The sequence below is a fragment of the Schistocerca cancellata genome, chromosome 1, assembly GCF_023864275.1.
Source record: "Schistocerca cancellata isolate TAMUIC-IGC-003103 chromosome 1, iqSchCanc2.1, whole genome shotgun sequence".
Classification (NCBI taxonomy): domain Eukaryota; kingdom Metazoa; phylum Arthropoda; class Insecta; order Orthoptera; family Acrididae; genus Schistocerca; species Schistocerca cancellata.
Window position 1 is genome coordinate 847,228,617 of NC_064626.1, and position 25,309 is coordinate 847,253,925.

The 25,309-nt window shown below is 46.8% G+C and overlaps 1 protein-coding gene and 1 non-coding gene across 2 annotated transcripts in view; both read right to left on the reverse strand.

Moving 5' to 3' along the window:
* Positions 1 to 25,309, reverse strand: part of LOC126188969 (fringe glycosyltransferase) — a 620,508-nt gene that overhangs the window by 139,259 nt on the left and 455,940 nt on the right. The gene's annotated exons all lie outside the window — the stretch shown is intronic.
* Trnat-ugu (transfer RNA threonine (anticodon UGU)) lies at positions 16,521 to 16,595 on the reverse strand. The gene has a single exon. It is a non-coding gene; the product is annotated as a tRNA-Thr (tRNA).

Below are 25,309 nucleotides of genomic sequence, written 5' to 3' on the forward strand. Positions count from 1 at the left end.
CAGAGCGGCTGACCCGCAGACAGCAGCAGAGGTGCCGAGGCGGTGCCGCACCCAGCTGCCGTCCGCCGGCCGCCCACGGGCTGTCAGGAGCGGACAGCGCGTCCGGTAGCCGACGGCGCGTCCAGGCGCCTAGCGCAGCCCCGCTCACCACCTAATAGCCGCCTCTCTGCCCGCCCATTACGTAAGCACGGCCGACCAAAATAAAAGCGCCCCGACTTAGGCCCGACTCTTCGCTGCTCATTAATAACCATTAATACGGTTGTCAGCCCTTTACGTAAAAATAATGCTCCTGCGCTGATAAATTGTACCGGGAACTGCTCTCGACTGCGCACCGTCCATTCGTTTCATCACAGCTGCCGTGACACCCAGTTCGCCGGGGCCGTCCGATAGCTACGACCGAATTATTAACGATGGGCCAAAGTTCCAGATAATTATTTTTTTCTGTCTCTGTATTGTAACGCCGGGCGCTGGCTGTGCCTTCTTTTCAGCAACGGTTTACTTGTTCGCAAAAGCCGGCCAGGGTGGCCGAGCGGTTCTAGGCGCTACAGTCTGGAACCGCGCGACAGCTACGGTCGCAGGTTCGAATCCTGCCTCGGGCATGGATGTGTGTGATGTCCTTTGGTTAGTTAGGTTTAAGTAGTTCTAACTTTAAGGGGTACTGATGACCTCAGCTGTTAAGTCCCATAGTGCTCAGAGCCACTTGAACCATTTTTTTGTTCGCAAAACTGCAACAGTAATTCCGGTTATTTCCGTTACACACTGAAGCGCCAAAGAAACTGGTATAGGCATGCGTATTTAAGTACAGAGATACGTAAACAGGCAGAATACGGCGTGGTCAGCAACGCCTATATAAGTGTCTGGCGCAGTTGTTAGATCGGTTACTGCTGCTAGAATGGAAGGTTATCAAACTTAAATGAATTTGAACGTGGTGTTATAATCGGCGCACGAGAGATGGGACACACTTCTCCGAGGCAGCGATGAAGTGGAGATTTTCCCATACGGCCATTTCAAGTGTCTACCGTGAATATGAGGAATCAGGTAAAACATCACGTCTCCGACATCGCTGAGGCCGGATAAAGATCCTGCAAGAACGCGACTCAAGACGATGAAGAAAATCGTTCCGCGAACTGCTGCAGATTTCAATGTCGCGCATCAACAAATCTCATAATGCGAACCATTCGACGAAACATCATCGATATGGGCTTTCGGAGACGAAGGCACACTCGTTTACCATTGATGACTGCACGACACAAAGCTTTATGCCTCGCCTGGGCCCGTCAACACCGATATTGGACTGTTGACTGCAACATGTTGCCTGGTCGGACGGGTCTCGTTTCAAATTATATCGAGCGGATGTACGAGTACGATGAAGACAACCTCATGAATCCATGGACACTGTCTCAGCAGAGGGCTGTTCAAGCTGGTGGAGGCTCTGTAATAGTATGGGGCGTGTGCAGTTTGAGTGATATGTGAGCCCTGATACATCTAGATACGACTATGACAGGTGACACGTTCTGTCTGATCAAATGCATCCATTCAAGTCCATTCTGCATTCCAACGGACTTGGGTAATTCCAGCAGGGCAATGCGAAACCCCATATGTCCAGAATTGCTACAGAGCGGCTTCAGGAACACACTTGTGGGTTTAAACACTTCCGCTGGCCACCAAACTCGCCAGACATGAACATTATTGAGCATATCTGGGATGCCTTGCAACGTGCTGTTCACAAGAGACCTCCGCCCTCTTGTACTGTTACTGCTTTATTGACGGCCCTGCAGGATTAATTGTGTCATTCCCTCCATCACTACTTCAGACATTAGTCGAGTCCATGCCACGTGGGGTTGCGGCACGATATTAGGCAGGTGCAACTGTTTCTTTGGCACTGTCAAACGCTATCTTCACTACACCAGTGAACTGCAACTGTTCGAAAGTAGCTTCTCGACTTTAGCTATTGATCACATGGGCCACGTGACAAAACAGCGGTCTTGGAAAAGGGGTTTAACATCTTACAGTATACACAGCTCGTCCAAAATGTTCCGAGACTCACTTCATTCCTGGCGTCTATGAACGTCAGTGCAGTTATTACGGCGCAAGCTTGAGCTAACAGCTGTGAACAACAGACGTGAGTTCGACCAGTCAGTGTTGAAAAGTCGACATGCGACAGTAGTTTGTCAACGTCGTTGCGTCACAAATCGCAATGGAACAACATCTGTAAACCACGTCCGTCTGCCAACTTCCAGAACATTTTGAAGAGAGAAGTGTGTGCGAAGTCTGCCCCGCGCTCCTTGACTCCCGAACAAAAACGACGCCGCCTGGACGCCTGCCACGTCTTCATTGAACGTAAAACGTGGACAATTCTAATCTGCAAAAAAATCATCGCAGCTGACGAGAATGTGTATTATATCAATACCAAACTACCACAAATCGGTGAAGTGTAAAAATACACATGAAGAGCCAATGCTTTGATGACATAATCGGCATTCAAGCCAATGTGATGCGTGAGTTGAACACTATCCTAAATGACTTTCCTGACAGTTTCACATAGTTTTATGGACCTTCTGTGCGTTGCACTGAAGTGTGGGACGGGCGGAAGGGAACTATGAAGAACATTTAAACATTAAAATCACAATCTTGACATTTCACCATTTTTTATTAATTCGGTTTAGAAACTTTTTGGACTGAATGGGTAACTTTCATTCATTCGTCTTAATGGCGAAAACTCTGTATCTGACAGTGGGTAAAGTGAGGGTCGAGGGGCAGGATGGGGAGGGGTGGGGAGGGGAGGGGAGGGGAGGGGAGGGGAGGGGGAAATAGCAATGTAGTGCTGCATGGCTCAGTTTTTTGTTCAATGCTCCCCGTGATAGCCTATGTAAAAAGCAAATGTCACTAAACACTAGCGCTTAAATGAAATGTAATGAATCTAAATGATGTATCACATAAGGTACAGGTACATTTGCCTGCGACTTATCTTCCAAAAAAATATGACCTAAAATGTGAGTGGATTCGCCTATATGTCATTTTTCTGTTTTAACTACTTACTTGGGATTTATACCTAACATAAGGTGCTCACATGTTTCTTAAGGAGTTCGGCAGGTTTTCGGAGTCCGTTTCATTAAAATGCCTTAAAAATGAGAGGCGACTGGTTGTTAATCAAAAAAATTTGAAATTCAAGTGAAAAATTGCGCTCAGTAAAATTTTAAATAAAATAATTTGAATTGGTAACTCTCGGCACTGATGAAACAAATTTCAATTGTACGCTTTCGTTGTTGTCTTCGTTGAGGGGCTAGATGTGTACGAAATATGATCTATAACATTTCCAAACAACCCCCAGTATCACGTAATTTTGCAACGGATTTAACTGAAGACATGCGCGGAAAAACGATCTAAGCCTCAAATGTAAAAGCTTAGAGATACGTGTTGCCTTCTGTCGCTGGAGACGGGAACTATCAAAATTGACATTGGTCTCACCCCTAAGTGATATTTAGGGGTGAGAACAATGTCAATTTTGATAGTTCCCGTTCACAGCAACAGATAGCAACAATTATCTCTGAGCTATTTCATTTTATGCTTACCTCGTTTTTCGGCGCATGTCTTCAAATGTTATTTTTATACTTTTTAAACATTAATGTCTTTTAATATCTAAATGTAAGTTTAATAAATACCTTCATTTTAATACAAAAAATGTAAGAAAATCAGTCTTACTTGTTTGCCACTACAAAGCTCTTTTACGTAGTTTGCAGTTTGTGGAACAATCAGGGAAACTTACTATTTATTTAGCTTCCTGCCACAGTTGCAAATAATCGATTTTCAAACTACTGCCTGATCTTTAATAATTTACTTTAACATATTTCCGAAGGAACGTTCGAAAGACTTGTTCATACACTAGGTAAAATGTAACAAATGATTCCAGAATGAGATTTTCACTCTGCAGCGGAATGTGCGCTGATATGAAACTTCCTGGCAGATTAAAACTGTGTGCCGGACCGAGACTCGAACTCGGGACCTTTGCCTTCCGCGGGCAAGTGCTCTATCAACTGAGCCACCCAAGCACGACTCACGCCCAGTCCTCACAGTTTTACTTCTGCCAGTACCTCGCCTCCTACCTTCCAAACTTTACAGAAGCTCTCCTGCGAACCTTGCAGAACTAGCACTCCTGAAAGAAAGGATATTGCGGAGACAGAGCACTTGCCCGCGAAAGGCAAAGGTCCCGAGTTCGAGTCTCGGTCCGGCACACAGTTTTAATCTGCCAGGAAGTTTAATAACAAATGATATTAGCTGTTCGACCTGGTGCAGGACCAAGTCTTCAGAATATTCCGCTGGAATTATGTTACAGTCAACTATTAGAGATGCAGGCAATGTTTTGGGAATGAATATATGCTTTCGAATTTAGTTACCAATAAAGATTATGTGCAACTGGCAGAAAACAAAGCGCTTTACGTCAAAGCGGCGTTGGAATTGCGCACTGTCAGATATGATTTCTTAGCAACTCGAAATAAGTAGCTTACGCTCGAGCATGAATCAGAAGTTTCCAGATAACAAGGCGTTTTTGCCAGCGTTTCCTTTGTGGACAATGCGTTACTTTAAACCGTGTCTTGTTAATGGACACTTATTCCCAATATCCTAAACAGAAAACCAATGTATGTGACATGACATGGGTGAGTGCTGTAATACTAATGTCACTTGTTGGCGTTTTAATGGAAACGCGGTTTACTAATTTTAATTCAAGTAGTTTTGTTCCTTGTCTTTAGCACTTGCTTAAGAGAACAGAGTCACTGTGCGGACGCACTTGAAGTCCAGAAAGGGGCTATTAAAGCCATTTGCTACACCAGTTCCTTACCCGTCTACCTACCCCTGTTCTACCTGCGAGTCTTTGCCATGTCGTCTGCCTTCCACCTGTCATGTCGTGATGTGTGTCCAGTTCTGTGTCGCAGTGCAGGCACAAAAATTTATTCTAGTTCTTAACGTTAGACTACCTCTGTTGAATTATCCTTGCGCTGCCATCAGTAAAAGAATCTAATAACTATTCACAGAACCGATGAAAGACTCGTCCCCACAGCAAATATGGAATGTATCGTTAGCCCAGAAGACAGACAAAGGCTACACGCATACGAAAGTACAGCAAAGTGTCTGGAACAATATGCAGAACACTGGATAGTGCAGTTGCTGCGGTCCTTATTAAGGGCGAAGCTGTGTGAAACGTGGCGCCGTCCGGAAAGCACGGCACCCCCCGCACTTCTCCGCATCAGCTCGCGGAAGGAGCGATCCTTCCTCTTTCGTGACAGCAATTAAATTAGAGATAAATATCTCTATAAGGGGCAGGGAAATAACAAATAAAGAACAGCCCCTCCCCCACGGCGGTGGCGGCGGGCCGGACAGGCGATCGCCTTAGCTGGAAACGACGCGGGCAGTAATTCAGAGCACAGCCACAAAAAGACACGGCGGCCAGAGCCGAGGATTAGCATTTTATTGGATGGCCGGCCCCCTGGGTCTTTTTGTTTCCCGCCAGGCGGCGTTTTTAATTGCCACGCGGATACCCGCGGCTCTCGGCAGTCGCCCACTCCAGGGCCGGCGCTTCTGTGGGCTACCTGCTCACTATCGTTCTGACCGCAGCCCAGCGCACGTTGGAAATCAGTGTATCACATCTCGAGAGACGGGGGCGTTTCCACTTTCACCACAGTGGGTGACGCAGGGGACTCTTATTCACGACGACGACGACGACGAGTTAAGACTCTCGCCGAGCCACTGAGATTCAGTCTGTCCCCGATTTTCCGAAATCGCTTAAGCTGGATACCAGGATGGTATCTTTGAAACGTCACGCCCTGTTTCCTTCCTCATCCTTCCCCAGTCCAGTTTGTGCTCAGTCACGAAATTGTCGCCGATGAGACGTTAAACCCTCATGTACCTACCTTCCTTCCATCCATCCTTTCACTTTCACACAAGACAGGAACAGGCCAAGTTGGCTGGCTGGGACAGAGGTGCAGCCCACATTTCAATTGTTCAAAAAGCCTCTTTTGTCCGTATTTCAGTTCTTGTGGGAGTGTCCTGATTCTCACAGCAAGCAATGTGTGTACCAAATCTGGTTTAAAACGGTCCAGGTGTTCAGGAGGAGGTGGTGGTGGTGGTAGCCATTCATAGCTCTACATCCAGTTGTAGGATTATAATTAATGGTTTTCTTGAAATGAACGTCTTCCAATTAAATATAGTTTATTAACGCATTCGATGACAGTTTATAGTTCAACACGTTGTTTCATTTGAACAGCACTCTACCCACAGATATCTGTTGCTTTCTACCGTGTTCTACATACAAAATTACTTCCTTCCAATATTTAATTGTGTACACATTTCTACATCTTGTCTTTTCACGTTTATAGTTAACGTAGATTAGAATTGAATTTGCACCTCTGTGCCCCAGCCAGCCAACTTGGCATGTTCCTGTCTTGTGTGAAAGTGGAAGGATGGATGGAAGGAAGGTAGGTACACGAGGGTTTAACGTCTCATCGGCGACAAATTCGTGACGGAGCACAAACCGGACTGGGGAAGGATGAGGAAGGAAACAGGGCGTGACGTTTCAAAGATACCATCCTGGTATCCAGCTTATGCGATTTCGGAAAATCGGGGACAGACTGAGAATCAGGACACTCCCACAGGAGCGGAAATACGGGCAAAAGAGGGTTTTTGAACACTTGAAATGTGGGCTGCCCTGCACAACAATCATGTTGTGCAGATATTATCGGTATGTTTCGCAGGTGTTACATGTGCGGATGAGCAGGGTTGAGTGGAGAGAGGCGGAGAAACGAACTGGACAGAGAATTGGATGGGGAAGACGGACGGACAGACAGACAGACAGACAAGACGGGGGAAGGAGCGATAGGTGGAAGAGACACACACACACACACACACACACACACACACACACACACACAGAGAGAGAGAGAGAGAGAGAGAGAGAGAGAGAGAGAGAGAGAGAGGTGAGCTAAGATCTGGGGAAAGACGAGTTCCCTACATTGAAAGGAAACAACGTACAGGTTGGTCTAGGCACACAGTTCACACAATAATCGACTTCGTAAATGATGTACCGCATCTACTTTACATTTGTCGAGTTGAGTGAACCCTTTTTCCTATGAACGCAAAAGGGAGGTTACAACGTTCAGGAATTTAAAAAACAAAATAAATTGGCGTAACTATCACAGATACTCTTCTCGAAGTGATGCAGCGTCCTGCGATGTGAACTGAACTACGAAACCTAGCGCAGCTTGACAAAGCTACTGATAAAGACGCCATCACACCATCTGAAAGCGGATGGAACGATTGGAGATTGAAGTCCCACAAGCGACAATGTCATTAGAGACGGAAGACATGCACAGTTGGGGATTGAAATCAAAAGGAGCTATCTCGTCATTCGCATACAGCGATTTAGGGAAACTACAGAAAACCTAAATCTTGATCGACATGTGCGACGATTTGAACTGTATCCGAATTCGAGTACAGTGTCTTTGCCGCTGCGCCATCTCACTAGGTCATACATTTTAAGTGATTTTGGGAACTATGAGGTAACATTGCCATCAATCCGAGGGTCGGTTTAACCACCACAGTGCTGTACTAGGCGTGGTATTATTGCTGATGGCATGCCATTTCCGTAATCCGACATCTGAAATGTTTTATCAAGCCCAGTTATATGAACAAAACACTTTAACAAGAACTCTCGGTGTTTTCACATAAACACTGCCAAAGGTGATAAATGGGTGATAAAAATCCTAGGAAAGTTCGCTGTTCGAACCCGAGCTCTTTGTATTTGTAGTCCGGCACTTTACCAACAACATTGCTATATTGGGAGCGTAACAAGCCTTCGAGGCGAACGATATTTTGTGAATCCGTGTTGGCTATTTGTCAATAAATCTTTTTCTTCGAGGTAGTTCATAATGCTTGAACACAGAATACGAGTATGTTTTAAAACCCTACTGCAAACCGCCGTCAGTGATGTGGGTCTGTAATTCAGTGCATTACTCCTGTTTCATTTCTTCGGTATTGATGATTTAGGTTTTCCGTGATTTCCCTAAATCGCTTCAGGTAAATACTGGGATGGTTCCTGTGAAAGAGCACGTCCGACTGCCTTCCCCATCCTTCCCTAATCCACCAACCATCGGTATTGGTGTGACCTGTACAACTTTTCAGTCTTTTGGTACGTATTCTTTCGACGAGCGAGCTGCTGTAAATGATTGGTGTTGTGTACATAGTTCCGCGTAGTCAGCGCGTACACAACTTTCCCACTAGATCGCGCCTCGCTAAGCACAACAGCGTAGGCGCAGCGCTCGTCCGTCTCCGCACTACGAGGTAAATGTGCGTGAAAATTAATCAAGTTCTGTTTAAAGTTGGTCACCGTCAATCTGCTACTTTAAGCGTGCAAGTGGCATTTCTATCGTCTGACCTAACGGCAGAAGATAAACAAGCCACGATGAGACCACGAGACATATTGCTGACACTCGCCTACTTTGTTAGAGCGACAAGTCAAATAATCTGATGGTGTGTGTACCGAAGGTCTTACAGTACGCACCCCACAATTGGTAAGTTAGGAACTGTTATATCAGCATACTCTGAAAGGACGTAATTGGTATACAATCTGGAACTGAGATCCTGCCTTTGTTACGTGATTTAAACTGCTTCGGTACACCATGGATATCTACTTCTAAGTTACTCATGTTAGCAATTGTTCTTGATTCGAATTTTGGAATATTTACTTCATCTTCTTTGGAGAAGGAATTTCGGAAAATCATGTTCAGTAACTCTGCTTTAGTGGCTCTGCCATCAGTATTATTACCATCGTTATCATGCAGTGAAGATATCGATTGCGTCTTGCCACTGGTGTACTTTCCGTGTATTCGAAAATATTAAAAATGTGAAGACTGCACCAAAAACTTATCTTACTCCCTTGTACGCCGAAATTCGTTTGGTATCCAACTATTCACATGAAATAATATAGAGTGTTTCTATGTAAGCGATTTTTAATTAATTGCTGTCTGTTTAGGTCTGTTAATGAATAGCTATTATGAAAATAATACACTGTAGTATAAAAAGTTCTAGGTTAGAAACTTCTCGGCAGATTAAAACTTCGTGCCGGACCGGGACTCGAACCTGGAATCTTTGTCTTTGGCGGGGAAGTGTTCTACCGACTGAGCTATCCAAGCACGACTCACGACCCATCCTCAGAACTTTACTTCAGCGACCAGTCTTTAGAACTTTACTTCAACAAGTACCTTCCACCTTCAAGTCCCGGACCGGAGCACAGTTTTACTCTGCCAAGAAGTTTAAAATCAGCTCATAACCCGCTGCAGAGGGACAGCCCTTGACGAAGATAGAGGCAAAGTATGGCAGTTGTGAACTGGCGAGGCTCCCACTTTTATGCCCATAGAAAGGCATCTGATTAACTATATGTCGTTACAATATCACGGAGATGTGCGTGCCCTTCGGAAGTTTACGATTGCGCCAACTTTTTGCGCCATCAGTCATATCAGGCGGCAAACTTAGTGAATCATCCCTATGTGCCTTTTCTTTCTCAAACACACGCTTCCCCGCATTTCTAACTGCATAGCCGATGCCCATACTGAGATTACCCCCAATGTAATTTCCACTGCCTCCATAATCACACAATCCGAATATTGGGAAGAGTAAGCGAGAGTTCTCTCATGTTCAGACATAACCTTGTCTTTATTTATTAGGCTGTACTACGTCACCACAGATTTCTCAAAACTCATATACAAAGATGATGATCGAAACATCGATCGACAACTGTCCGTAGAGAGTACCCCATGTACCTGCTCCCACGTTCACAAGGTGGTACCCCGCTTGCCTGTTGAGAACCCATCTTGCCCGTGTATGGTATAAAAGTAGGAGCCTCAACAGTTCCAGCACTGCCACACTTTATCTCCATCTTCGTCAGGGGCCGTCGTAGAAAAACTCCCTCTACAGCGGGGTGTGAGATGATGACGAGGATGAGGGCAGCCATCGAAAACTTGCGATTTTATCTGAATTTAATGTGCCAAATAACACAGAACTTCTCGTCTGACGACTCCGTCACAAAAGAATTCGTATCCTATACAACGCACACAGTGTGTCCCACTTCCGATAGGACTGTGGCTATAAAAAATAAAAGTCACGGATTATGTTCACAAAATCATCGTATTTATTCAAAACAGGCTTCTCCTGAGTCAAAACACAGCTGAAATCATTATAAAAGTGTTTAGTAATAGTCACTGTAGCCCTCTGATAGAGTTGCATTTAGTACTGCAGTACAACTTTCTTGGACGTCGTTAACTGCGTCTTAACGTTGTCCTCTCATTGCCATCTTTAATCTGGAACACAACCAGAAGTTGTCTGGGGCCAAATCTGGCGGCTGATCCAAGGACCGTGGTCCATTTGCTGGCTAAAAACTCGTGAACGATCTTCGCTTTGGGCGCTAGGACGTCGGCGGGAAGAAGCGATCTTCCTGTAGGTTAGGTTCGGTTCGAATTCGACGAATTCTCGACCACAAACACAAAACTTGATGTTGCGTCACTGCTCCACCGCCTCTTTACGACGAGTGTCACACAAGTACGATCACATTCGCAGCCAGAATGTGTGCTGCAGCGATCAACACGCTGTTGTTGAAAAGCGAAGGGTCGTAACGCGCAAGTTGGTATGAGATACCATTGCAGTTTGGAGCTTCACACAAGCAGTCCTAACCGAACTGGGACACACTGTGTATTCTCTCACGGTTAAATCTTCTGGGCCGAGAGGCCGTGGTCGATATATACTGCTGTTCACAGACGTTTCGTCCTCATCTGCGGGAGACATCTACGGAGACGTCAGTTGTAGCTGCATCTTCGAAGAGATCAACTGTAGACGAGGACGAAATGTCACTGAATAGTTGTATACAGGATGATCAGAAACAGCCTAAGAAGCTTGTAAGGGTTCTGAAGAATTGGTTTTACTGAGAAATGACTGTTACGAAAAAAAAACTGCATACATTGCTCTTTCTGCGCGTTAACTAGCATTGAAGAGAGCCAATCAGCACAGATTCAAGCGGTGTCAGTTGTCTCAGTTGTTTTCGTAGACATGGCGCATGAGACTGCTCAGCGTTTGGCTCGGGTTCGATCCTTATTACCGTCCAATGTCCAATTTTTGTATCACTCTCTTACTCGGTTTTAGGAAAGCAAATGAAGACGTTTGGCGACACCGTCTCTAGTGGGCTGCTAGAGTTGCCGCCCCCCCCCCCCCCCCCCAACCCCTCGCAACAGCGGGACTCGCTGACTTCAATGGAAATTAACCAGGAAACCGCGCAGCGTATGGAAGTTTTTCCGCAACAGTTATTTCTCAGCACAGCCTACCCTGCAACGCCCTTACAAGCTTTTCACACTGTTTGAGACCAATGCGTATATCGGCCACGGCCTCTCGCCGCGGAAGCACGAGGAAGGTATGCACTCTCTGGGTTACTCCTGGACACGGCTCTGCCCGGCCCGGCCCCCCGTGGTGCCCCTGACAGGGAGTGCGTTTGCCTCCCTCCTCCCTCACCCCCCCCCACCCCACACACACGGTACGTGATTTACGGCAGCTCCCCCGCGGCGCGCATCGCTGCCCCTCGTGGCGGCCGATTAAGCCGAAATTAAGCGCAATTTACGACCGTACGCGCCAACCAAAATCACCGACACTAATTTCTTTTCCGTACAAAGTAAAAAAAGAAAGAAAAGGAAGTATCTTTTTTCGGAGGAATTCGTGCGCCGTTTTGTAACTTGTCATATTTACGATGCTGCACTTTTTCCGCCGATAAAGGCACGGCATATGCTGGAGGCAGCGCCATTTGTTTAAGGTTGCCGCCCGTTACAAACTGGCTCCTCTTGTGCAAAACGGCCGTTTAGCCGCACGTTTTTGAGAATGGGCCGCTTGAGCGATTACGTCGTAACTACCAAACAAGAGTTCCTAATACAGTTATGCCCGAAGCCCCGAAAACGGCGGTATAAGGAGAAATACGCAACGAAAAGAGGTACTAAGTTGGCACCTCCATGCGAATATTCATCTTCTTAAAAAGTTAGCACGGCAAAATTTTCTTGATGTGTTATGCTGCTTCCCTGTAAATTACACTTTTTCGGAATGCTTTTATTCAGTCATATCAAACTTCACAGAAAGGAGGCGAAAATGTTAAGCCACAGACTATGAGCGCATGCTGTTCACCTAATGCCGCAATCACACTACAAGGAAAGCATTTACGACGTTAATATTCGCGGAAGTTACCTCTTAAAGTATGTAAATGCAAACTCATTCACGTTGCTACACTTTCACCCGTATTCGAATGCTGAATTTAGAGCACACAACCCACTGAAATAATGAAGAGCAGAAGTTAGAATTAAAACCTTGCCGCATGTGCTTAAAAAAAAGAATAATAAAAAATTCCACATGAGCCGAAGAATCGTAAACGGGATCTTTCGGCCAGTAACACCATGCGATTATTTCATTTCACCTAAGAGTTAAATACTTTGAAGCTCAGTAAGTAACATAAGCGGACTAAACTAAGAGTTATCGCTTCATTATGGTACCGACGGCAATGTTACCTATCTTCGAGCCTGGGTCAATTTGGAGTGCTTGAGTAGACAAGAGAACTCTAGCAGTTATCAAAATGTGGCTGCTGGATATTTTTCAAAATATGCCTATGAACTTACTTGCAACACGAATCTGTTGCTTTGACATAAGCGAGGTAGGGACTACATAAACATTCGATGAAATTACTTCTGTCACACGTATCACCTAATGCAGATAAGTACACTCCTGAAAATTGAAATAAGAACACCGTGAATTCATTGTCCCAGGAAGGGGAAACTTTATTGACACATTCCTGGGGTCAGATACATCACATGATCACACTGACAGAACCACAGGCACATAGACACAGGCAACAGAGCATGCACAATGTCGGCAATTGTACAGTGTATATCCACCTTTCGCAGCAATGCAGGCTGCTATTCTCCCATGGAGACGATCGTAGAGATGCTGGATGTAGTCCTGTGGAACGGCTTGCCATGCCATTTCCACCTGGCGCCTCAGTTGGACCAGCGTTCGTGCTGGACGTGCAGACCGCGTGAGACGACGCTTCATCCAGTCCCAAACATGCTCAATGGGGGACAGATCCGGAGATCTTGCTGGCCAGGGTAGTTGACTTACACCTTCTAGAGCACGTTGGGTGGCACGGGATACATGCGGACGTGCATTGTCCTGTTGGAACAGCAAGTTCCCTTGCCGGTCTAGGAATGGTAGAACGATGGGTTCGATGACGGTTTGGATGTACCGTGCACTATTCAGTGTCCCCTCGACGATCACCAGTGGTGTGTGGCCAGTGTAGGAGATCGCTCCCCACACCATGATGCCGGGTGTTGGCCCTGTGCGCCTCGGTCGTATGCAGTCCTGATTGTGGCGCTCACCTGCACGGCGCCAAACTCGCATACGACCATCATTGGCACCAAGGCAGAAGCGACTCTCATCGCTGAAGACGACACGTCTCCATTCGTCCCTCCATTCACGCCTGTCGCGACACCACTGGAGGCGGGCTGCACGATGTTGGGGCGTGAGCGGAAGACGGCCTAACGGTGTGCGGGACCGTAGCCCAGCTTCATGGAGACGGTTGCGAATGGTCCTCGCCGATACCCCAGGAGCAACAGTGTCCCTAATTTGCTGGGAAGTGGCGGTGCGGTCCCCTACGGCACTGCGTAGGATACTACGGTCTTGGCGTGCATCCCTGTGTCGCTGCGGTCCGGTCCCAGGTCGACGGGCACGTGCACCTTCCGCCGACCACTGGTGACAACATCGATGTACTGTGGAGACCTCACGCCCCACGTGTTGAGCAATTCGGCGGTACGTCCACCCGGCCTCCCGCATGCCCACTATACGCCCTCGCTCAAAGTCCGTCAACTGCACATACGGTTCACGTCCACGCTGTCGCGGCATGCTACCAGTGTTAAAGACTGCGATGGAGCTCCGTATGCCACGGCAAACTGGCTGACACTGACGGCGGCGGTGCACAAATGCTGCGCAGCTGGCGCCATTCGACGGCCAACACCGCGGTTCCTGGTGTGTCTGCTGTGCCGTGCGTGTGATCATTGCTTGTACAGCCCTCTCGCAGTGTCCGGAGCAAGTATGGTGGATCTGACACACCGGTGTCAATGTGTTCTTTTTTCCATTTCCAGGAGTGTATATAGATATTATATTTGTCTTCATTATCATTAAATGTTGAACGTCTCTATTGGGCCTTTATTTTTGACCTAGATTCTATTTGTCACAGTTTCGTTGAAGACTGGATGTAGGTGGTAACTACCTCAGTTTGATCCAGTTACATCACATAAGGAACTACTGCGATCTGGTCGCTGCTTAGGCGTTGGACTAAAAAACGTTGGCTTTCAACTCTCGCAGCCCCTACGCCGAAAGGATACACGCCGGCTAGAACACTCTGGATTCCACTATGAACGTTAGGTCCTCGTGGGACTGGTAGGCCGCACAGGATATTGGATCGAAGGAAGGGAACGCCATGTCATCTAACGTGAGTTTGACGTAACATCCAGATCAATGACAGGTTTGCTTGAATCTTAACTTCCATGAGGGTGAGTCCTGTGCTGAGTAGTAACAAAGAATGAAACGAAAGTATTGTTTTCCCTCTACCTGGCTTTACACTAACTTTCGGTTGAACGACTGTAAATTAGTTGAATAAGTCTAGCCATTATGTTCTCGCAGTATTCCGGCTGCCTCTCGAGCGACAAGACGATTCACGTTTATGCAAAAGCGCACTAGCTTTGACACTACAATCCATATATCTTATGATTAAATTGGATTATTTAACACGTATCTATGATTACGTTGGAGAGAGAAGCGAAAGAAACTGTGATGAATAGCCTCTACGAAGAAACCATTCCAAAATGCATGTTCATGTCATTTATGCGACCAAAGGTATGGCCGGATGGCTAATTGAGTATCACTCTTCTATAGTAAGGGTACAGCGTCGATATCACTGCGTCATGACACTCGGCTGAGAGACAACACACACACACACACACACACACACACACACACACACACACACACACAGAGAGAGAGAGAGAGAGAGAGAGAGAGAGAGAGAGAGAGAGAGAGAGAGAGAGAGAGAGAGAGAGAGAGAGAGAGAGAGATGCTGGCGTCTGGACGGGAAAGTGAAACAGGAAGCGGAGCCTGCACGCGAACCCAGCCCTAACTGTAGTGGCTGCCGCAAGAGAGGGCCGCGTCCACGATGGGGCTTCAGTACAAGCTAGCAAGGCGACGTGGCGGAAGTCGCGGAGCAGGAAGCTGTCGGTTCTGCCGCTGCGGTTGACCATTTCTGTCTCTCTGTACTCTGCCCACTGTCAGCAAGGCTCTGAAATCGTAGCTACTGCGATATCAAGAAAATTGAACGAATAGCAAAAGATCTGTGTGTGTGAGACCAAGAGGACGTTTCCTATGTGCGATCTGGTAAGTTCGTCGTAGCACTGTTCGTGAATAGGACCACCCCTCTCTCTGTGACCAAGCTATGGGTTGGGGAAACCCAAGATTCCGAAGATTTTTCTCCATCTTTGTCATCAAAACAAATAGGAGTGGTGGTATTAGGGTCAGTTATCATTCTAGTCATTTACACTCCGTAGCTCCTGTCAATTTGCGAATGCGAAACCAGCTGAGGCCTTCCGCCACTCGTCGCTCCACCTTTAGGTAAGCCACACAGCCACCACATGAAGAGGCACACATCAGTCCAGGAAGCCAGTCATCTCCTGAAGATGAAGAGCGTACAAATTTTCGAAAGTTGCAGTTTCTACTTAAAAGTGACGCATAAATAAATTAATACAATTTCTTGGGCAGTTTAGAAATAGAATGAATAACAATAGAAATAAGATACCATCCTCTCTCCATCTGCACACTGCACTGAAAACACTAAGTAAACTGCATTAGTTTCAGCCACTATCTCTTAGGATTGAGGAAATATATACGTAAATGTCTTAACAGGCAGTGTAACAGAAGCAGAAATGACAAATCGCTTTCTGTAAAAGTTTACGTATTTCAAGGACATACAGCTTAAAGCAAGAAACAGATTCGTACGTTCTGTCCGAGACACGGGAAATGACGCGTTATAACAAGGTCCTAATTCTTTCTTTGGCCCAACTAAACGTATGCCTCGAAATTCTCAAGAGTGTGTGAAATACATTTCTTAGATCTAGTGGCATATCGCTATTTCCAGCGTATCCTGCATGCTTTTGGATATGAAGACTATTGGAATATTTACGTATGTACAGAAGAGAAGCATCTATGTTCCACGAAAAACTCACTATAATTACAAGCGTTAGGCGTGGATAGGTACTGTTCGAAAGCGCATTAGTCGGAAGAAATAAGATGTTTTTCACAAATTGGCGACCATCGCTACCATCAACGTATTCGAATTGATAATTAAATCTGCACCCTAGCTGCAAACAGGCGTTGATATACATCATTGAGGACACGTTGAAAATGCGTGCCCCGACCGGGACTCGAACCCGGGATCTCCTGCTTACATGGCAGACGCTCTATCCATCTGAGCCACTGAGGGCACAGAGGATAGTGCGCCTGCAGGGACTTATCCCTTGCATACTCCCTGTGAGACCCACATTCCCAACATGTCCACACCACTACATTCGTTGTGCGCCTAATAGATGTTTGCCCACCGTATTCGACTTTACTATTTCATCTCGTCTCCTGATGAACTCCACGGGGACGAAGAACTTTTAGTTTTAGACCAGTTCACTGTGAATTCGATATTCGAAACGGGGGGTGGGGTGCGGTTGAGGGGGGGACTACTGATCCTATCATTTGTGACAGCGATTCCAGATTTAAAACACTGAAGCAGATCCCCGAGAACTTCAAGTTGCCCTCAATATTTAACTAGGGATGGGTGCTTAATCTTCTACCTCACCAGCACCACTTTGAGTCATTGGCTTAAACCAGGCCGCAATATCAAAATTTCTTTCACTATTTGGTTTGCAATATCCCGAATGAAATTATCAAGACACACAGTGTAGACTACGAGCTCTCGTAAATTCTGGGTGAAGGTTGTTAACTGCTCAACTTACATTAACGTAATCGCCTCTCATTTAGGTCTTAATGCAAGATAAAAGTAATACTCTTGTTTCTAAAGTAAGAATTTCGAATATACGATGAAAATAAAAAGAAAGTTATTTTTTTACTTTTGATTAGTTTCGTTCTCAAACAGCCTTCCACTGAGTAGCGGGATGCCACACATTCCCCACGAAACTCCATTCTTCAGTACATTTCAATAAAATGTAGAATTCCAAGGACGCATTTAATTGGTCGCATGGAGTGCCCCGAAAGCGTAACGGCTGCGGCCGGAATGCCGCACATCAGAGAGCTAGGACTTTTGTCAGTCGGGCGGCCGTCATTAAAATGCCGAATTGTGGCCGTAACGAGGCGCTCCAGATCGGGACTATGCCGCCCATCTCGGGCCACGCTAATGAGCCGGATACTTTACTGGGGCCGCTCCCACGAGGCGTTTTTCTGCCGGCGTCCGCACGCGGCAGGTACACCGGCCCAACATTTCCGTTCATGCTACTTTCTGTTATCTAGTCCTTTCCATCGTTTCCCAAGAGGTACGTTAGCGATCCGGTCTATCGCGAACATTTGCTCTCAGAATTTTGCCGGGAGTTTTTCCCGAGAGGGGTGGAGACGCTCTCCAAAAGTTTATTAACCCATTGACTTACTAATATTCTTCCTCATAATCGACCCCTACATTTGCTATTTAAATCAGCGTATTATAACTTACACATTTTTGTCAAAATTATATACTTTTTTTTATAGAAATTCTTTATAAATCTATCCTTGCTATTTATTGAAGTGTTGAAGAGTGAAGATATAATACTATTTTATAAGTTTTTGGTGGTGTGGCATACCAGAAAATCTACAGCCATGTGCAACGCCACTATATATTTCTCATATCGTGTACCACTTTTCCTCTTCCTTGCTTTGCACACTACACGATTTCTGGATGATGTTTTCTTGATGGGTCTGGGAGGAGGATATACCTAACAAAACCTGAAAATGATTGCTTATAACTAACAAAATATCCAAAGAAATCGAGCGTGTTGTATACCACTAAATAGATCGATTTCTCGGCTTTCCAATGGTATAGAACGTGTTTTGCCATCTATTACCACAGAATAAGAAACACCAAGAAGCAACTATAGCTGCTCGGCCCGTCTCACAGCCGGCAACGTAATAAAGGACTTGAAACCTGCGACCGGCTGTGAGCCGGTTGTACACTTATCAACCTGAACATTATGACCTACTATCGATATAAACCCGTCCAGGCGATACCAGTGTCACCTTGCGAGGAATTACTGCTAGTCAGACTATGCATGTACTATCAGTGAGCGTACCGTCCTTGTGTACAATGGGAACACTGCGCGGTTATCTGAGTTTGACCGAGGGCAGGCTGTTACGGCCCGGAGGCACGACACTAGCACTTCGGGAACTGCACGACTTGTCGGATGTTCGGGGAGTGTTGTGGTGAGTGTCTTCAGCAGAAGGTGAAACCATGTCAAGACGTCGTGGGGTTGGCTGGCCACCCCTCATTACAGATATCGGCCGTCGTAGCCTGGGCAGACTGATAAAACAGGATAGGGGGTGAACTGTGAAGGAACTAACATCATCAGATTTTAACGATGGGCACAGTACAAGTGTGTCTGAAGAGATAGTGCGCGCCGAACGCTCCTAACGATGGACCTACGCAGCTGACGGCCCTTGCATGTGCGAATGTTAACTCTGCGACATCATCAACCACAACTGAAATCGTCACGTGACCATCGACACTGGACGTTGGCGCAGGGGCAGACGTGCATGGTCTGATACATTCCGATACCTCCTCCTTCATGGCGTTGGGAGAGCACGAATTTGTCGTTTTCCATCGGAACAGCTCCTCGAGACCTATACTGTGGAACGGGGTCAACTTGGCGGCGGCTTCATTATGCTCTGGGGAACATACACGTAGGCATCCACGGGTCGAGTGAAACTCGTGCAAGGCACCATGACGGCCTAGAAGTTCGTACACTGGTTGCTGACCACATACACCCCTTTACGATCATCATGTTTCCCCGGCGGAAGTGACATTTTCCAACAAGATAATGGGTCATATCACAAGGCCAATGGAGCGTTTCGAGAAACACAGTGGCGAGTTCATATTGACGTTCTGGCCCCTAGCTTGCCAGATCTGAACCAGATTGAACACATCTGGGTTGTGATTGAACTTGGCGTCAGATCTCATCGCCCCCCTCCCCCGAATTAGGTGACTTATATGTGCAGATGCGTATCAGCTCCCCCCAGCGACCTATCAAGGCCTCACTGCTTCCATGCTACGACGCACCGACGGTATTATCCATGCTAAAGGTGGACATACGTGCTATTAGGTAGGTTGTCATTATGTTCTGGCTGATTCGTGTATAAGCTAATGGGTTAAAAATGGTTCAAATGGCTCTGAGCACTATGGGACTTAACATCTGAGATCATCTGTCCCCTAGAACTTAGAACTACTTAAACCTAACCAACCTAAGGACATCACACACATCCATGCCCGAGGCAGGATTCGAACCTGCGACCGTAGCTGTCGCGCGCTTCCAGACTGAAGCGTATTTAACCGCGTGGCCACACTGGCCGGCAGCTAATGGGTTAAGTGACGTGTATTTATTTAAAAATTACTTACCAAGAGGGCCTGTTCTAAAACAGTAGCGCGCCATTTAGATCTATTCCAACCTCGAGATTCTGATGAGCTATGAGAAAGCAAAAAAGATGTATTTGAGAATGAGCTGTAGAAGAATATTAAAAATACTGAGTCTTCCTACAATTGCAGACCTTTTTTATATAATTGGTACTTTACGTCGAGTTCACTTCACACCTGGTTGAACTGCTTTCAGTAATCAGTCTGTAGTAAAAAAAATTTATTTTGGTGGGCATGGTTAAAGTTGAATGCTTGTACATCACACGAGAACGCAGCCTTTGCTGTTTGATTTGACAGTCGACTGGGTGAATTTACTGGAGAAACGTCGTGCCCACTTGGCGTACATCTTTTGAGTGTAGACTAACTGAGGGGGAGAAACTTCAATTCGCCTATCCGCACTGTCTGACACAGATTCCTCTTATCGTGTGCTCTGTAGGTTTTCGCCATAAGCAGTAACAACTTTACTTTATATTTTTCAGACTAATAACTGAACTCCGACTGTAACAAACGGAACCATCGAACTCTACCCATTTTTCGGAGATAAATATTTCAAGGTTAAGAAACAAAGAGGAAGGAAAATTGGGTTTAATGTCCCTTGGACATCGAGATGATTAGAGACGGAGCCCAAGATCGGATTATGTCAATGGCTGAGAAGGAAATTAGCCGTGTCCTTTCAAGGGAACCATCCCGGCATTTGCCTGGAGCGATTTAGGGAAATAACAGAAAACCTAAATGTGGATGGCCGTATTCGGGTTTGAACTGCCGTCCTCCTGAATAAGAGACCAATGTGCTAACAATGCGCCACCTCGCTCGATTTCAAGGTTAAGTGATCTTCAAAACTGGAAAACTCCGGACAGTCTTCTGAAGGTGATTAAACAAAAGAAAAATCACGCAATATCGAGCGCATTACTGGTAATTTCATTACGGTAGCGTGTCGTGGGGGTTTGTTTCTTTAAGCTGCAGGAATGCGTTCCTCGATGTAATCTAGCGACTTAATTTTTCACAGCGTAAACCTACAATGCGATTGCAGAGCTTTCCGCTGTGTTTTACTCTCTCACACTAATACATAAAAGTTGCCACATAAAATAGTCCATCCTGTATGTTCTGGTACATGTAATGTACACTCCTGGAAATTGAAAAAAGAACACATTGACACTGGTGTGTCAGACCCACCATACTTGCTCCGGACACTGCGAGAGGGCTGTACAAGCAATGATCACACGCACGGCACAGCGGACACACCAGGAACCGCGGTGTTGGCCGTCGAATGGCGCTAGCTGCGCAGCATTTGTGCACCGCCGCCGTCAGTGTCAGCCAGTTTGCCGTGGCATACGGAGCTCCATCGCAGTCTTTAACACTGGTAGCATGCCGTGACAGCGTGGACGTGAACCGTATGTGCAGTTGACGGACTTTGAGCGAGGGCGTATAGTGGGCATGCGGGAGGCCGGGTGGACGTACCGCCGAATTGCTCAACACGTGGGGCGTGAGGTCTCCACAGTACATCGATGTTGTCGCCAGTGGTCGGCGGAAGGTACACGTGCCCGTCGACCTGGGACCGGACCGCAGCGACGCACGGATGCACGCCAAGACCGTAGGATCCTACGCAGTGCCGTAGGGGACCGCACCGCCACTTCCCAGCAAATTAGGGACACTGTTGCTCCTGGGGTATCGGCGAGGACCATTCGCAACCGTCTCCATGAAGCTGGCCTACGGTCCCGCACACCGTTAGGCCGTCTTCCGCTCACGCCCCAACATCGTGCAGCCCGCCTCCAGTGGTGTCGCGACAGGCGTGAATGGAGGGACGAATGGAGACGTGTCGTCTTCAGCGATGAGAGTCGCTTCTGCCTTGGTGCCAATGATGGTCGTATGCGTGTTTGGCGCCGTGCAGGTGAGCGCCACAATCAGGACTGCATACGACCGAGGCACACAGGGTCAACACCCGGCATCATGGTGTGGGGAGCGATCTCCTACACTGGCCGTACACCACTGGTGATCGTCGAGGGGACACTGAATAGTGCACGGTACATCCAAACCGTCATCGAACCCATCGTTCTACCATTCCTAGACCGGCAAGGGAACTTGCTGTTCCAACAGGACAATGCACGTCCGCATGTATCCCGTGCCACCCAACGTGCTCTAGAAGGTGTAAGTCAACTACCCTGGCCAGCAAGATCTCCGGATCTGTCCCCCATTGAGCATGTTTGGGACTGGATGAAGCGTCGTCTCACGCGGTCTGCACGTCCAGCACGAACGCTGGTCCAACTGAGGCGCCAGGTGGAAATGGCATGGCAAGCCGTTCCACAGGACTACATCCAGCATCTCTACGATCGTCTCCATGGGAGAATAGCAGCCTGCAATGCTGCGAAAGGTGGATATACACTGTACTAGTGCCGACATTGTGCATGCTCTGTTGCCTGTGTCTATGTGCCTGTGGTTCTGTCAGTGTGATCATGTGATGTATCTGACCCCAGGAATGTGTCAATAAAGTTTCCCCTTCCTGAGACAATGAATTCATGGTGTTCTTATTTCAATTTCCAGGAGTGTATGTATTGCGAAATGGGCAGTACCTTAACTAGCAGAAATGTTTGGTAATCTAGAAACATATAATACACCTTTCGTGTTTAAAAAGAGCAGGTTGTGTCACGCAGCTGTCAGTTTTCTAAAGCATAACGGTAAGCTATTTCTTCTCAGCAGACGAAGTGTTCGAGGGGAGTGTCAGGCTAAACGCATCAAAAGGGGACTAGAATGTGAAGATTACGTAAGAAAGAAATTACAGGGAAACCCTTACGGTAGAAAGTGGGAGATCGTGGAGTATCGGAAGTGCAGATAAATAATCACCATTTCAGGTCCAAGGGAGATTTTTAGCAAGAAAGATGGGTACGAAGAGATTACTAAAGCGCAGGCGGAGGCTGCGGCGATTTTAGTAAAACAGTGTAAAATTTTGCAAGCTACCGACGTCGCTATTATAGACCGGCTACTTATTGGATAGTTTTACATTCAACGGTAGCGAAAAATTCTCTCTCGATTCAGCCTTTGCCACTGGAGTGAACTACGGTAGCCACGTGTTTCTAAAGCAGCAGGTACAGAGTACCGAACAACAAACCTAAAAACAATTCCGACATACTTGCCTACATTGTAGATTATTAGCAATTCGTCATGAATCCGGCGAATTTTGCGTCAGTTCCTCGGCTTCTGGCGGAGGAGGCTGGGGGACGTCTTGGAAGAGAAGACGGAAAAAGTGACACGATCACGAACACCGAGAGCGCGTAATTACAGCTAATGCGGGACCCGCGGCAAATGAAGTCGGCGCACGTTGCAATCACGCGCCGGTCGGTCATTACAGAGCGAGACCACGCCGGCCATTACGCCAGAGCGGAGGGCCACCCGCGGCCCAGTGGGGGGCATACGACACGCGGCGACCCTGGAAACACCTGCCGCTGCCCTGGAATCGGTCACGGCCGCCCGCCGCTAATCCCGAAGCCGACCGGCTAGCGAGGTGCGCTTCTCGGGCCGCCCGCCAATTTCACTGTCGAACCGTGAAAATTTTGCCGCCCGTTAAACGCGCACCAGGTTCCGGCTACTTAAGAATTGCCCGCAGCGCAAACATACCACAAATACTTTGTAATCTGCTCTCCGTGCTTCTGTCTTTTTACAAAATTCTGCCCACATTTTTTTTTTTCGTCGGATGGTCTCCCACCCCTAACTCTAAAGTACGAGGAAGACGTGCAGGAAAGGAGCACCAATTGTCACGATTGTCATTTCATTTTTCCAGGTTTTCCACCAGGTAGCATTCTTATTTGGTTTGAGATTTATCTTCTCAATCTACTCTAGCTGTTAAATTAGCCAAGACACTGATATTGCACCACGTTTTGTATCCCCTCCACGTAGAGTACCCGCAGAATAATGTGGCCAGCAGATGCGCATTCGGCAGCGCACGAGTGGGGACAGCGGTGTGTTGAGGGTTGGGGGCAGGCACTGCACAGCCCGTTCCATTCTAAACTGAAGCATACGGTCAACAATGTACGTCGAGCCTCTCCACACCCACACTTTCATGGTGAATATTCAAGATCTACCTTCACCTCTCCTTTGGTTAGTATCTAAACAGATTTCCCTGACGGCCGCGGTGGTCTAGCGCCGGCCGCGGTGGCCGTGCGGTTCTGGCGCTGCAGTGCGGAACCGCGGGACTGCTACGGTCGCAGGTTCGAATCCTGCCTCGGGCATGGGTGTGTGTGATGTCCTTAGGTTAGTTAGGTTTAAGTAGTTCTAAGTTCTAGGGGACTTATGACCTAAGATGTTGAGTCCCATAGTCCTCAGAGCCCTTTGAACCATTTTTAGATTTCCCTGAAAACGCAACAAAAGAAGTGATTTATTTTCGCCTGTCATGTTAACAATTGTAACTTACAACGAGGCGTTATGAGTGGCGAATTTTGAGTAAAACATACTTACCTCTTGTTGCCACGCTGAAATTTGCTTCTTTTGCCAAAACAGAGAAGTTTACAGAATGTCAGCTCACTAAAGTGTTGTGTATACGCAACTGTGCGAGAATTCTGAGAGAGTGGTTTATTAAGCGAAGAAATCAGGAAAAGTAAGGTCAAAAGCGTATGAAAAAGCACATCCTCAGTACAAAAATATACGTATAATGTCTTCACTTATGTCGTTCCAAAACCCACAGCACTTTTCATTTGACCAGCTACCGATGGTCCTTAAAAATTATATTCTTTCATCGAATGTCTGTAGTTAGTAGATTAACAAAACAGATGACGGTTTGCGTAATTACCACGGAGCAAAATACTCTCCTCTTTGCATGTTACGATTTGCAAAAATCCCATTTCGATACGTCAAACCCTTTATGAAATAAGAGGAATGTCGTGGATATTTCATTCTAGCTTTATTGCTGGTGTGCTCGATCGTAAATAAGTGTGCTACATAAGATCAATTTTCTCGAGATTGGTAGCAGAGAGAGATCTCCACCCAGGTCTGAAGAAGAATTGAATATGGTAGCCAAATTTCCTGTGCAGCAACATATTACTTAATATGCACCAAACGCAAAATCATAACGACTCCTGTTTTTCACAGAAAATTTTTTCGAATTCCGTGCAGTTTCCTACTTAAGTGCAAATATCACGAGAAGTACGACCATTAAGTACGTATGTGCAAAAGAAAAGACACCATGCGGAATCCGCAGCTGTGATATATATTCTGCAAATTGAAGGAGGATTGGGGGGGGGGGGGGGGGAAGCAAAGCAAAGGAAAGGAATTCATCATGTCAGCTGCATCGGGACTTTATGCGGAGTTAGCGGTGAGGAGTGAAAATGGGTGTCGGACCGGGATTCGAACGCGGGATCTCCTGCTTACTAGGCAGTTGATTTAACCACTGCGCCATCCGGGCACAGTGTTTATCACAATTACGAAGACTATGTCGGGCGGCGGACAAGAGGCACTAGTTGGTAATGTGAGTCGGTCGAGGGACGTACCGCGATAGTCTGCGCAATTGTGCGATAAACAGTCTGTCCAGGAGGCGTAATAGTTAACGCAACTGCC